Source organism: Perna viridis, chromosome 6 (assembly GCF_037379345.1).
Source record: "Perna viridis isolate PV_CMFRI_1.1 ecotype Kerala chromosome 6, ASM3737934v1, whole genome shotgun sequence".
Lineage (NCBI taxonomy): Eukaryota > Metazoa > Mollusca > Bivalvia > Mytilida > Mytilidae > Perna > Perna viridis.
In genome coordinates this window covers 29743239-29758580 of record NC_142450.1, presented here as the reverse complement: position 1 = coordinate 29758580, position 15342 = coordinate 29743239, and positions in this window count along the sequence as shown.

The window sequence follows — 15342 nt, the reverse complement described above, 5'->3', positions numbered from 1 at the left end:
ACCTAGTCACTACTGGTTGATTGAAATTTTGCAAACAGTGTTTCTGTAGCATTATAATTTCTGTCCTACATTATAAAAAGTTAATACAATAAATATATATTATATTTCAGTGTTCTGAAATGTTATTCTTAAAATATCTCTATCAACTGTCTTAATTAAGAAAAAATAAAGACTTCTTTCGCTAAAATAATTCAAATTTATCTTAAATAAAACATAACAAACTTTACAAAATGTAGTACAGTGTACATCATGAGCACATCTTTGTTTCAATAACTGTCAATAACAGTAACATAAGTAAGAGTAGAATATGTTACTTTTCACCTGACTGACAGGTGGTCATTGTTAAAACAACATCCCCTCATGACCAGGAAGATCATTAAAGTGGTTTGAAGTGGTGAGTTTAAAACAATAAATTAAAGTCATTTCATGTACTAGACAAAACTTCTAAATACAGAAACTGGAAAGTTTACTAATGATATTGCTTTAGGGCTTCTCCCATGTATGGTTTCTAGTTACCTGATGATTTATAATGATGTCTGGCCCCCCATTTCAAAATATCTGGATCCGTCCCTGTATGTTGATTTATTTATGAGCAATTAATGTCACACTGTAAAGTAAATAATAAATTTTATACATGTATTATTATATTACAAATATCATAATTTCATGTATGAAATCTTTAATTAATACTGTACTGCATATGCCAGTAACCATAGTTAGAGTACATGCACATGTATTCTTGAAGTTTTCAGTATATATTTCCTGTTCACAGACATACAAATGTAAACTGCACATTTTGCTGAGACATATGACAACTGTTCTACACTTGCAATGTTTACAGTAGACATATCATCAGTTCTGAAAATTTTAAATCATTGTGTACATTGGAAGTATATGAACAAACTTATGTATACCGTCACTTTCTAATACATTGTACATGTATGAATGTCCCTGAAAATCAGCTCTTAGGAAAGGTCTACTTTTGGATGCCTTGATATCCATCATATTTTCAATGCACTTTCATGGACATAGAATTTCTAACCTAATGGACTGTGTCCTTCATGTGTCATGAAAATCCTGTATCTAACTTTAAGATCTGCATTCTAAATGTATATCTTGACAATGCACTAAAAAAGAACCATATTGACAATCAATTATGACTTACATGTATATGAATATAATACACAAGTACATTACATACTGAATATTACATGCCAAAATCGGTATCACATGCGGTATCAACACAAGTCTTCTATGTCAATCCACTAAGGGCTATTGGTCGCGGTGTGATATAGGGTGAGGATTGATACCCCATCAGATACAGAAGTCATGTTCATCAAAACATATATTTCAATGATACATGTGCTTGAAGTGTGTTCTGTGAAGTGTGTGATATAGGGTATGCAATGTAGGTCTAGAGATGTGATATAGGGTATGCAATGTAGGTCTAGAGGTGTGATATAGGGTATGCAATGTAGGTCTAGAGATGTGATATAGGGTATGCAATATACATGTAGGTCTAGGGATGTGATATATGGTATGCCATATAGGTCTAGGGGTGTGATAGAGTAATCGAGGGAACCAAGGTTATAGCGGTAATCAAAAGAATGTAATCCAGGGACAAAGACCAGACATGGAAAACAGACATACACAACAAAGAACATAAAGTAACTAAAATCATACATACAAAGTAAATGAGTAACAGACTCCACCAAAAACCGGGAGCATGGACCAGGTACACCGGTAGGGTAAGCGTCCTCTGCTTTTCTAGAAACAAATTCCGAGTTGCTCATAAAAAATCAAGTCCGGGGTAGACAAACGAGGAGAGGAAATCTTTGAACCGTTGAATAAATCAGTTTTCATGGTGCAGATGGATACACCATAACGATTCACGAGTTCATGATGACGACCATAAAACTTCTGTAGTGATGACTTCAATCTTGTAGCAACATAACCCTGTTCCAGAAGCCTATTTGTTAGAGTTCTAGCGCGATACAAAAAGTCTGCTCTGGCATAACGTATGGGTTGTGATATGAACACTCCATACGTAGGAGCTGAAGGGATGTTGTCACAGATGAAAGGAACGTTGACAATTCTGAATGAAAAGTCATCACGTTTGTCGTAAAGTTTGGTCAATAGTTTTCCCTTTACCATCGATTTCTAAGTGTAGGACAAGATATGAGGCTGACTTTACAGTGTCTGTAGTATCCTTTACCTCAAGTTCTTTGGGGTAGATGCGATGTATCAAATCCCCGAAATGAGGATTGTTTAAAGATAATACGTCATCTATATAGCGGAAACTGAAATTAAAGGATCTAGCCAAACGATATTCTTTCTTTCGGATCAAATCAGCTATAAAGTCAGTCTGATAAGAGTAAAAGAACAGGTCAGCAAGTAAAGGAGCACAATTTGTTCCCATAGGAATGCCGACCGTTTGTTGAAAAACACGTCCACCACACTGGACAAATATGTTGTCGATTAAAAATTCCAGCATTTTGTAAACATCTTCCTCTGTATATTTGGAAGATGATTTGGAATATTTCTTACAAAGTATGAGGAATCTCTACCAAGAACTATATATTTGTATCTAGGTGTACCATCTTTTTTGGAAAAAGAACGATGTATAATGATTTAAGTCGAGATTTTAACTGAGTATGGGGAATAGAAGTATAAAGTGTTGAAAAATCGTAGGTTTTAATGCTATTATATTCAGATAATAATCTTCAACTGATTGTCTCCAAAAGATCTTTCGAATTTTTAAGGATCCACATTGAATCAATACCACTACGGGAGTAACAAGTGTTGTGGTAGGACTGTAGACCCTCTTTGATAGTTGTGAGTATAGAAGTCAAAAGTTTTGAAAGAGGTTTGGTGGTACATTTTGCAGATCCAGCTATGAAACGTTGTTTGTATGAATTCTTGTGGAGTTTAGGAATCCAGTACATAAACGGTAAATCACAATCATCGTCCTTAGAAGAGAGACCAAAAGAGGATAGCACAGATTTATGCTTTTCCACAATCTCTTCTTTGGAGAGTGTGGTAGTAGTATAGGTCTTATCACTGCTATTATTTTCTACGTCTACCACTGATAATACACATTTGACGTAAAACGTTTTTCAGACAAAAACAATGTTGTTCTGGGCCTTGTCTGCTGGTACGACAACATACTTGTCATGTATAGTAGACAATGTTTTTGCTACATCGGGGTCTTTGAAAACTGATGTAGCTTTGGCATTCATTGACCTACTTAAAACTTTCAGTCGTTTCAAAATTAAAGACCTCACGGCCTTTAACCATTCTGACAGAGAATCAATGTCTTCTTGTTCTCGTTTTATCCATTTTCTTGCATAGTCCTCGACGGCATCCATAAGAACTGGTATGCCATATACCCGGTAGGTCAAAGGGTGTGGTATATGGTATGCCATATAGGTCTTGGGGTGTGATATAGGGTATGCCATATATATGTAGGTCTAGGGGAGTGATATGCAGTATATGATGTGCATATTATGCATGACTAAGGGGGCGATGTAGTCGAGCGGTGTGATATGGGGTATGCGATGTACATGTAGGTCTAAGGGTGTGATATACAGTATGCCACATAGGTCTAGGGGTGTGATATACATTTGTACAGTATGCAATATAGGTCTAGGCTTGTGATTTAGGGTATGCAATATAAGTCTAGGGGTGTGATATAGGGTACTTAAATCACAGGTCAGCCACAATGATAATGATTGAAAATTTGAGAATGGGGCAATTTCTGATACAATAAAAATGTAATCATATCGTTTTTAACGTATTTAGGAAAAATTTCAGCAGTAATGTCATAAGCGGGGACTCTTTATGCTCTAAACGTTTGTTTGGCTACATATAAATACCTAATTTTTACTAGATATCCCTCTTTTTGATAGATCAAGATCAACTACGAATGTGATAAATATGCCACATGGTTTCATTTCATCCCAATCTAATTCAGATTAGATTTTAATTGCTCCCCCCCTTTTCCTTTGAGGCATGACTTCATGTGACATAGAAAAAAGGGGGAGCAATTAAGATCTAATTTTAATTACATTGCCTTTCATTCTTACGTTTGAGACAGACATTGTTTATGTTTCTGCTTTCGAAATCATATTAATTTAACAATTCCACGACTCAAATGTTGATTTTCTAGTTTAAATACTTCATATTGTTTGCTACATGTACATTTGTATGTTTATTCATGTACATGTACACATTGCTTGCATTTTAAATTCCTGGGATCAAATCAAACACACATTATATATATAGGATATACATGTATTTAACAGTACACTGTGTATAACATATAAAACAAATTGAAAACTCTTAGCATATGTAAAAATATTTTTTATCAAAATTGTTCACAAAATACCTGTAATTTACAAACACTAGAACACTTTCTCAAACCTTCAGGACCCATCTGGCAGAGGTGGATCCACACACTTTGAAAATGAGGGGTGGTAGCTTGGATTCCTCAGAAAAGGGGATGCTAGGACATTATTTGCTATTTTTGTCAATTTTAGACATGAAAATTATAATTTTCCCATAAAAAGGAGGGATGCCACCCCCCCCCCCCCTGCACCCTCACTGTGATCATAAACATTAAAACTATACTTACGTTTTTTGTACGTCACAAAAACACGTACATTGCAGCTCCGAAAATCCGTTATTAGAAGCTCCCGCCATCCGGTATAGATTTTCAGAGTCATGATAGTAGTCTATATATAACTCCTTGGTGAGATTGACAAACTATTAACACTTTCAAACCTACAGGACTCATCTTGTAATGGTAGACATTAACAATATACTAACAACTCAAAGAGTGTACATAGCAGCTAAAAAAATCCGTCATTAAAAACTTCCGACATCTTCTTGTGAATGTTTGACCGGGTTGCTCGAATAACAAAAAAAACTCGATGTTAACCGAAAACCAGTTTGAAAATCCGAAAACCTCAATAAAACACGTTTTGGGGTGGTATAATTACTCACTGTGTTATTTAAAAAACATTTGCAAATAATTTTTTATTATTAGTATTCCAGCACTTTTTAGATACCTAACGAAAGTCTGTAATAATCCACATGGCGTCAGTACTTTGAAATTAGTCACTTGTCCTTCCGACGCCATATTGTATTTGGTTATTGAAGGTACCATGTTTGACCTGCGTCAGGTCAATTAAGACAAAATTCAAATAGTTTAAGATAAGCACATAACCATAGAAATATTGCAATTTAACAAATATAACAAAAGCTTTGATGTCATAATACTTCCATCTCTTACGAAAAATAAAGCATCACACAGTGGCGGAGCGATATTCTAACGTAATTTTGCAAGGTGGAAAAGAGGAAGGATAAAGAGAACAGCCGCAAAATATTTAGGCAGTTCCATGTGGCAATATCCACTTCCGGTTGAATCCCACTTGTGGACGATCTCTAAGTCAAGTTCAGGCTATAAATAGCCTTTCTTGACAAAAACCGAGGTCCAGTCAATCAACACAATAAAAGTAAATGATCGGTTTGTAACTGTGTACAATTATATTCACGTAAGCTTAAGTAGTTGCATGTACGTTAATTTTGCTGAATATTGTGGCGGACGCGAGTATTGCACATCCACGCCCATCCAAGTTTTTACAAGTGCAAGAAGTCGCTTATCAATTAACGCATGAAAATGTCTGAGCCTTGTGATTTCTATAATAATACATATAAAACCGCGCCTTCGCTCATCAATCAGTTCTTCCCATGAAACCTGAATTTTACTAACATATGACTTCCTTTAGCAAACGTTGAACATTGGACGTGCTATTTCATCAAAATATTTCTTTTTCTGAATTATATGGAATACTCTTGGGTAATGAACACCGATGTGTCAAAGTTACCTCTAATCAGAAACATTTTTTATAACATTACGAAACCTTGAAACTAGAATAATATATTTTCAATGGAAAAGAATGGCTAAAATCAACATTTGACGGGATATAGATACATGACGAATCAAAACTTCGTGTAAAGACTATATAAAAAGAGTGTTTGTGAACTTGATTTATCTATATTAAAGATCTAAAGGCCCCGATCTATCGATTTTATATCGTTACTGTGAATTATTTCGATACGCGCGAAAATACACACTAATGTATTCGGTTGTAGATATATTCCAGTTTTACTTTCATTTTTTCGAGTCAATTTTCGAGGAATAAACATTTTTAGAAAATCGTACATAAGAAACTTTGATCAAAGGTGATGTTTGACATCTTTTCTGCATACGTATATTTCAAGTGATTATATTATTGTCATTATTCTGTTCGCCGGGTTTGTCTTATAGACTACAGTTAAATGAATAATCATGTGCAACAACAGAATAAAGTATATATTTGTACAGTTGAACGTAGTGAAAAATGCATTGAAAAGGGAGACTATGTAATACCGCAGAGATACATTGTTTTAAATTTGTTTACATAAATAAAAAAAAAAATAATAACAAAAGAAATAGTTTTAAAAAATATAGAGGCGCTCAATTGTTAACTGTTAAACTTTACTCTTTTATCTCTGATACCCTCTCCATATGAATGTAAAATCATATTGATATTATGAATCAAATTAAGATGTTTAATGATAATAGTATTCAAAGTGCGTGGGGCAAAAGTTACATAGGAAATGTCGGATGATTTATTATAGAGAAAGCCTGGTTGATTACTGAAAATGACGTTTAATCATAATATATATCGGGTATTGGGCACATGTAGTGAAAAAATATTATTACAATTTCTTTTTTTTTTCTAGTTAACTTGTTGTTGGCGTCTATATTTGTCAATTTTACTTTCGTGCCTTTACTTTCAAAACCACTCTTCAGGTCTTCTTGTATAAAGGAAAAAAGATCCTTTATTGAATAGAAAATAAATCCAATTTATTTTTTTTTCGTATTTTAAAGCCTTCGTGTACAAAAACTTACCAGCAATATTTTCTTTTTTCCACTTGGTATTATTTAAGAAGAAATGTTCCAATTAATTCTGAATGTAATTTATATCTGAACTGCAAGTATTTTGAACTTTCGAAACACGAGCTTAGATGACGATGTAGTTATCCAATCGAATAACAGAAATTGCACAATCCAATGAAAATCCTCAAACATTAGTCAGCTGACAACCTATTTCTACATTCCAAGGTTCGTTGCAATTTTTCCTCCTGCTATTACTCATATAAGATTATACGTACGTTTACAGCAAACATATACGTACGTAATATTTATTTTAACCTTGGTTCAACTTAATTTGATATTCGAGGTTGTTAAGGATGTTTGGATGAAAATGACTGTATATGACTGAATAGAGATGTATGAAGTCTTTTAAAAATATCTCGTGTCAAAACTTGCTGCATAAAGTTACCGAAGTGTGATTGATATGTATAGAAACCCATCCCTGCATCCCCACACATACAGTCGAGAGGAGTTTCCTCCCGTTTCTGTTCTGTTGCATTTCATTTGTCAGTTTATGGTTTATTTAGATTAACAGTGTATTCGTTGACCCAAAAAATGGGTCCGTGAAACTGCATGTAAATGTATTGCATTGACCTAAAACTAGCACAGAAGTATAAAACAATCCGAACACAATTTATTTGCTGAACGTTCTATTTGGCATAACCCCAAAGGTCACATAGAGTATATTGTGTATTTATAGTTCTTGGGTCATAATGTCTTTTTTTCAGTTTCCATTGGCTCTCTTAATGTGAAACAACAAGTCCACGACAATCATATCTTCAAGACCATAAATTAGTATTGAGAAATACTTCGTGTTGTTAGAATGATAATTTATTGCAACCTTGTTCGTTTATATTTGTAAAATCATAACAACTGACAAGGCGATTTAAGCCGACTGCTTCAATTTTCAGAAAACATTAGATTCTGAGAGTCTACCTGCAGTCCTTGGGCAATGCATATATATATGATTCCAAAACAAAAAACGGAATTGGAGTATAGTAACGCAGGTGGTATCTTAATTTTCTGCTCAGTCCTCAATCGTAGTTAAATATATAAAAATGTTCTATGCATACAACACAAAGTATATGTCACTTTCGTGTTAATTTTTCAGTTTAACAAATAAAAATATCTGAACCGATTATTAAAGCTTTAAAATTTGTCCTACATCCATATTTTTAACGGGTCATAGTTTTCCTTTCCTCGTTTGTCTACCCCGGACTTGACTTTTTATGAGCAACACGGCGGGTGTTTCTAGAAAAGCAGAGGACGCTTACCCTACCGGTGCACCTGGTCCATGCTCCCAGTTTTTAGTGAAGTTCGAGTTGCTCATTTACTTTTGTTACTTTATATGTATGATTTTAGTTACTTTATGTTCTTTGTTGTGTATGTCTGTTTTCCATGTCTGGTCTTTGTCCCTGGATTACATTCTTTTGATTACCGCTATAACCTTGGTTCCCTTGATTACTCTTTTAAATCCTTTTTGTTCTTGAGAGCAGTGTTTTTCTCTAACTGCTACGTTATTGTTGAGAATCGTTATTTGTGACCTGACTCCTATAGTTACTGTATTTTGCAGGTTACGGTAACACTTTGTCAACAACTATAAGCACCTTGTGCATTTCTCACATGACCGTAAATGGTGTAAATGGAATGAACATATCGACTGTGTATTGAAAAATGTATCGCAACAATTATCCATGTTAAGGAAATATAAATTTTCATTAATTTAAGTAAATATGATTTAGAGAAGATACATTTTACATATATATAATGCCAAATTATTGAATATGCATGTGAAGTGTGGGATGGGTGCTGTCGATCAATTATGCTCAAGCTTAAATAGTGCCAAAACGGATTGTTACTGGCCTTCCCAGATTTGCAAGTACCGAATCGCTTAATTTTGAAACTAGATGGTAAACCCTTCAAAACAGAAGGAAAAGAAGAAAACTAATTATGTTCTTTAAAATTCACACTCAAGAGGCCCCAAATTACTTGATTGATTGTCTGCAAAATGTTAATCAAATAAACACTAACTTTAACTTAAAAAATCATAACTATTTTAGAATTCCATTAACAAGACTTCAGTTATTCTCTAATTCATTCTTTCCATCAACGGTTAATTTATGGAATGGTCTGGATAACAGTATCAGAAATTCCACATCTCCCAATTCTTTCAAAAATAAAATCCGAGTAAAATATCACAAAAACCACAAAAAATTTATGATTCTGGCGATCGATACAATAATGTTATAACATACAAGACTTGGACGTCGAAATTTGAATGCTGATCTTTTCCTTGTGAGATTAAAAGAACGTCCTAAATGTGAATGTGGTTGGGTGATGGAAGTTGCAATTCATTATTTTCTGGAGTGCCCTCTTTATAATCAAACTGACCAAATTTTTTACAATACATTTATCTAATAAATAAAATAAATATTGAATATATTCTTTTTGGCAATGATTTACTTACTCCTGATCAAAACATTGCTAACTTAATTATGATAAAACACTTAATCGAGCAAACTAAACGTGTTACGGTTTAACAGTGTATTTGTATTCTTTCAAACACAGTGCTAAAATATTATTTATTTGCAAGTTATATTAGTATAAAATACTGAGCATTATGTTAGGTCTTTGACTGATGTGTATATACTTATTTTGATATGTATGTGTTTTTGGTGATGCATGGTCATTGTATGTATGCTACATTTGTTCATTATGGAGAAGACAACGTAAGTTGGTATAACTTTTGTCTGATCCTTTTGCTAATATTTCAAAAAAAATATTGCTCACCAAAATAGTATTAAACTTGGACTCTGGACTTTCTGGATAACGTAGTACGTAGTAGTACTGAACCCTGACTTTTGACATTACATGTTTACCAATCGGAAACAACCATATCATTGATTGAAACTTCCAAGCTGCTAGCCAAAAATCGGAAAATCATTGATACACATGAAAGTGAAGACCAAAATGTTCTATTAAACTTGATTTTACAGATCGTTACTAACATAGACGAAAAAACTGAAACGTTCGAATCTAAGATGGACAAAATTGAAAAAAAAAGAGTTGATGAACTGTATCAAACAGTACTTAGCGTATCTGGTAGGATGATGAGAAGGTTAGAAACAGAACATAGTGAACTAATTAAAAAGGTGTCTGACTGTGAGACCAACTGTCAGAATGTTGCGATATGTTTGACCATGCCAATGCACAAATGAAGACAAACACTAAAAAAATAATCAGTCATGATTCTTCAATAAAAAAGTAGGAACATCGATCCAAGGTACGCATAGGGCACTAAAAGATCAGAACCTACAGCTAAAATAGAAACACAGTACCGACGAATAGCAGCCCTGGAGGCCAGATGCTTAGAGGTATCAAGTATATCTGAAGCAAATACACCAATACAATCAAATAAAACCACAGGGGAAATGGAAAGTACTATCAATGATCTTCAAAGTACAATCGTAGATTTACAATGCAGGTCAACGAAAAACAAAGTGGTGTTTACTGGGTTACTCGAAGTGAGAGAAGAGGATACCTAGACTCTTGAGGGTATTCCTACAAAACGAGCTAGGTATAAACTACCACATAGAGTTTGGAAATGTGCACCGCTTTGGTCACAGTCCTGGAGGGGGGCGTCCAATCGTTGCTCGTTTTATTTATCATATATATATCTTATTCAGAAAGAAGCCAAGCGTCAGAAAAAGAACGTAGTCCTAGTTAGGGACCGTCTGCACATTGACAACGAATTATATGTTGCAACAGAAAATAACAAACAAAATGTTGATCATGTCGTAAATGTTGAAAATAGATTGCAAGAAACAGGACTTTTGTTATCCATACCTGCTAGTGCTGGTGGTCAAAGACCATCGAAACGTCCAATAGTTAACTCTACCACTTCTCCGAGAGCATTAGACTGCTTAAGAGAAAACTGTACCATTGTTTCTGACACTGTAGCTCTTAAAAATATTCCCTTTAAAAGTGTGTCTAATGATACTGATGTTACACCTGATAATGCTAGTAATTCAAATTGTTATGTAAATGAACAAAATACTTCCATCACTACAGAAGTTTTATGGTCGTCATCATGAACTCGTGGATCGTTATGGTGTATCCATCTGCACCATGAAAACTGATTTATTCAACGGGTCATGAATTTCCGTTCCTCCTTTGTCTACCCCGGGCTTGACTTTTTATGAGCAACTCGGCAGGTGTTTCTAGAAAAGCAGAGGACGCTTACCCTACCGGTGCACCTGGTCCTTGCTCCCAGTTTTTAGTAAAGTTCGAGTTGCTCTTTTACTTTTGTTACTTTGTATGTATGATTTTAGTTACTTAGCCATATAAACGGTAAAATGTATAATGTTATTCTAAATATGTATACAAATGTGAAATCTCCTTTTCTTTTTGCACTTTATCTTAACGATTTGCAAACCTTTCTAGAAAATGCAAATTATCAGGACTAAATAATATTTCAAATTGCCTTAACGACAAACTAGATATTTTTCTTAAACTTTTTATTCTCTTGTACGCCGATGGTACTGTCATGATGACAGAGTCCGCCACAGGCTTACAGGAAATTTTAAATGCATTTAATACAAATTGTGAAAACTGGAGGCTCAAAATTAATATTGCAGAAACAAAAATTATGATTTTCTCATGCAGTAGACAGAGTCAAAATCTAAAGTTTTATTTAAATGGATAAGATTTGGCAACCGAAATCAGTTTAATTACCTTGGAATTTTATTAAACAGGACTGGAAACTTCAATAAAGCTATTAAAAAGCAGGAAGAAAAGGCTAGAAAAGCAATGTATGAAGTTGTAAAAAAGAGGAAGAACACATAATTTGTCAATTGAGTGTCAAATTGACCTTTTCAATAAAATGGTAAAACCGATTTTACTATATGGGGCTGCAATGTGGGGTTTTAGCAAATCAATATCATGCCTAGAAAAGGTTCAACTAAGGTTTTGCAAACTCGTACTCAAATTAAAGTCATCAACACCCAAATAATATGGTGAACTTGGCATAATATTATATGCCAGTAAATGTTGATATCAAAATAAGAATGATATCATTATGGAAAAGAAGAAAAACTTTCGCGTATATCCTACGATGTCTTATTCAGACTATATATGGAAAACAATTAAGAGTTTTCCTGGTTAAAACATTTGAAGAAAATATTGGACGATACTGGTTACTCATATATATTGTTATACCAAGCAGTTTTTAATACCGATTGGTTAATAGCCGCATTATAAACAAAATTGAAAGACCTCTTTATTCAAGAGTGGCGTGCTATGATACGAAATTCCCCTAAAGCGGTAAATTATAGGTTTTTTAAAACAGAATTCAAATTTGAAAATTAATTAACAATTCTTGAAGACAAGGACTTATTCACTCTTTGCGCATTCAGAACCACAAATCACAAATTGCCAATCGAAACAGAGCGGTGGAATGGGATCGAAAGAGGTGAACGAATCTGTAATAAGTGTAATGACTCTAAAATTGGAGACGAATTTCATTTCATTATGGAGTGCCCCTTTTTAAGTGGAAAAAGAAACAAACTTACTAATAAAAGCCTGTCAACACGACCTAATATCTTAGAAGACCGGCAAATTATGTGTTCCCAAAATAGAATAAGCTTGGAAAAATTAGTAGATTTTTAAAATGTATAACAAAAACAGATTTACTCTAGGCTTACCTTTTAACATTCTTAAGAAGTAAATGTTTTCCTGGGGTATGAATGGGTGAGTATGTGAAGTAAATTGGGAGTGTGTAAGTGTGTCTAGTCTCGTCTTGTTTTTGTTTGTTTGTGTTTGTTTTTTTATTATTATTATGTCATGTCTCTGTACCATTGTATTTATGGTTTATGAGAATAAAATATCTGTATCTGTATGTGTTATGTGCTTGCTTGAAATCATTTGAGATATATGAGAGTGAGACACCGACGGTTTGGTTTCACTTGACAACTGCGAAGGTACAACAAGTAAAGAAATGGAAGGGCAAGAAAAATTGCACTGGTTAGTCAGGTCGTGTAGAAACAACTGAGAGAAAGCGGAAAATAATCTGGCTTGATGAACCCTAAAAGTATACTAGTATAATGCCAAACATATGACCACCAACACCAATTAACACTTGTCGAACTGAGAATTTTGTCGAAAGCATTTTGTATATACCAGTATTCTCAATTAAAGTTACAACTCTTGATGGTCGGAAGACTAGTAAGCATTGAATAATAGAAGATGACTGGTATTGCCATGCAAAGAAGTAACACAAAAAAGTGACGTATAAAATGTCACAGAAAAACAGTCGCGGGAAATAAAGTCACGGTTTATATATAGTGGAGTTTTTAGTGAAAATATCAATTGTAAATTTTAAACATTTGTACTTTTATATCATTTAATATTGAAATCAAATAATTTTATACTATGTCTGCATATTAATGTCTGATAAGTTGAAAGTTTAATTTTCAAATAAAAAAAATCCAATTGTCATATTAGAAGCCATTTAGTTTCTTGCTTATTTGTACTTATTAAGTGGCCACATCTACCAGAACATTTGGAAGACAAGTGAAAAGAGGAAATAAAAAACATTTTTTTAGTATAGACTGTTTGGTAGTATTTTGTAAAAATTATAAAAAAAAATTATATTAAGATATGCACTTTTTTTCCTTTTTTTTTCTACATTTTTATACATCAAAAGCAGCAACTATTGCTTCAAATATACATAGAAACATACATGTACATGTATGACACACATAGAAACATACATGTACATGTATGACACACACACACACAGAAACATACATGTACATGTATGACACCTATTTTGGAAAGGACTATACAAATCCATGGTCAGTGAACCCTTCGTGTTTTTTTTTTGTTTATACTACTGATTTAAGTGGGCAAACCAGGATTAAACCAATATAGGTATAATTTTTACCTGTATTTTACCTGTAAAATCTGATAAAGAATATCATGTTAAACTTTTAAATTAAGAGGAATATGCATCTTCCTAGATAAAGGTTACAAATACATGTACAAAGAGTACACAAAATGCATGATGTGTAAATAAGAGCTTTAAACAAAACTGATAGAAAAATTACAAATATAAATAAATAAATAGTAGGAAAATATGATAATAACAAATATGCATTATATATGCACTATTTTACCATACAATACTAAGTGTTTAGAGAAAAAATAAAATGTATGGTACCATGTCTTGCTGACAACATGTAATGCAAGCAGTCCATGTAACCTAAACGTTTCTCAGCATTCAATTTTATTCGGTTGCAGCGCGTATGACTTGTGTACGACACATCATCAACCCCCAAGTTAAGGGAAGAAAGTCGCACAAAAAGTAACACAAAAAAGTGACCTACAAAATGTCTAAATGCCTAAAACATGAGTTCTACGGTGTCAGTATGCTGTGAATGAGAATTCTGTTTGCTACTGATACCAGTTTTCTAGGGGTAGGGTAGTATTTTTAACATTTTTAAAAATTCATTCTTGAAAATTTTTCGTGATTTATCTATGTAGGAAATTACACTATTGAATGATACCAAAATTGAGACGATTTATTAGAGTAATAACTTGCAGAATTGAATTTATATGATTTTTGACCGAAAAATTGAAAATCCCATTTTTTGCATTTTTTGATAAATTCTGACTACGAAAATCGCCAAAATTCATCCAAAGAACCCCAGAAGTATAAATTGTTATAACACTAAACAGAAAATACCGTAGAAGTCATATTTACTGAAGCATAAATACTCTAGGGGTTTTGACATTGAAAAGTATGTCAATTTAAGTGATTTTTCGGCAGGGTAGGGGTATATTTTTTTTTCATTTTACCGCAAAACCCTAAGAGTTATCGTAACTTTCTTGGTACTGCTGTAAAGCTGAAACATTGGGCTACATGATGATACATACATATGTCAGTTCATTGCGTTCCGTAGAAAGAAGAAGTTCGTAGAATAAAAAAAAACTTTCAAATAGATTTTTGTATAGAAAGTACAAAAATGCTTCAGTTTATTTTTTGGCGACAAATGGGAAGTATAAGGATACCTGAGGGGGGGGGGGGGTTATCTCAGCCCATGTACTATGTCTTTCACCGAATTTATTTCACAGTGTGAATTGTCGAAATTTATTACACTGGGAACATTCGATAAAACACCTCTATCTTTGGACAGAACGATGCAAAAATACCAGAGGAAGAAGATGTAGTATCCAGTATCGAAGTTTGCATGGGCGTGTCCATTGGCATTCATGCATAAAAATTGGCTTGATTGCAGAGGATTCCCAGCACGATTTATGAGGAACAATGACAGCGCAGGAAACCGGGTATGGAAGAAAAG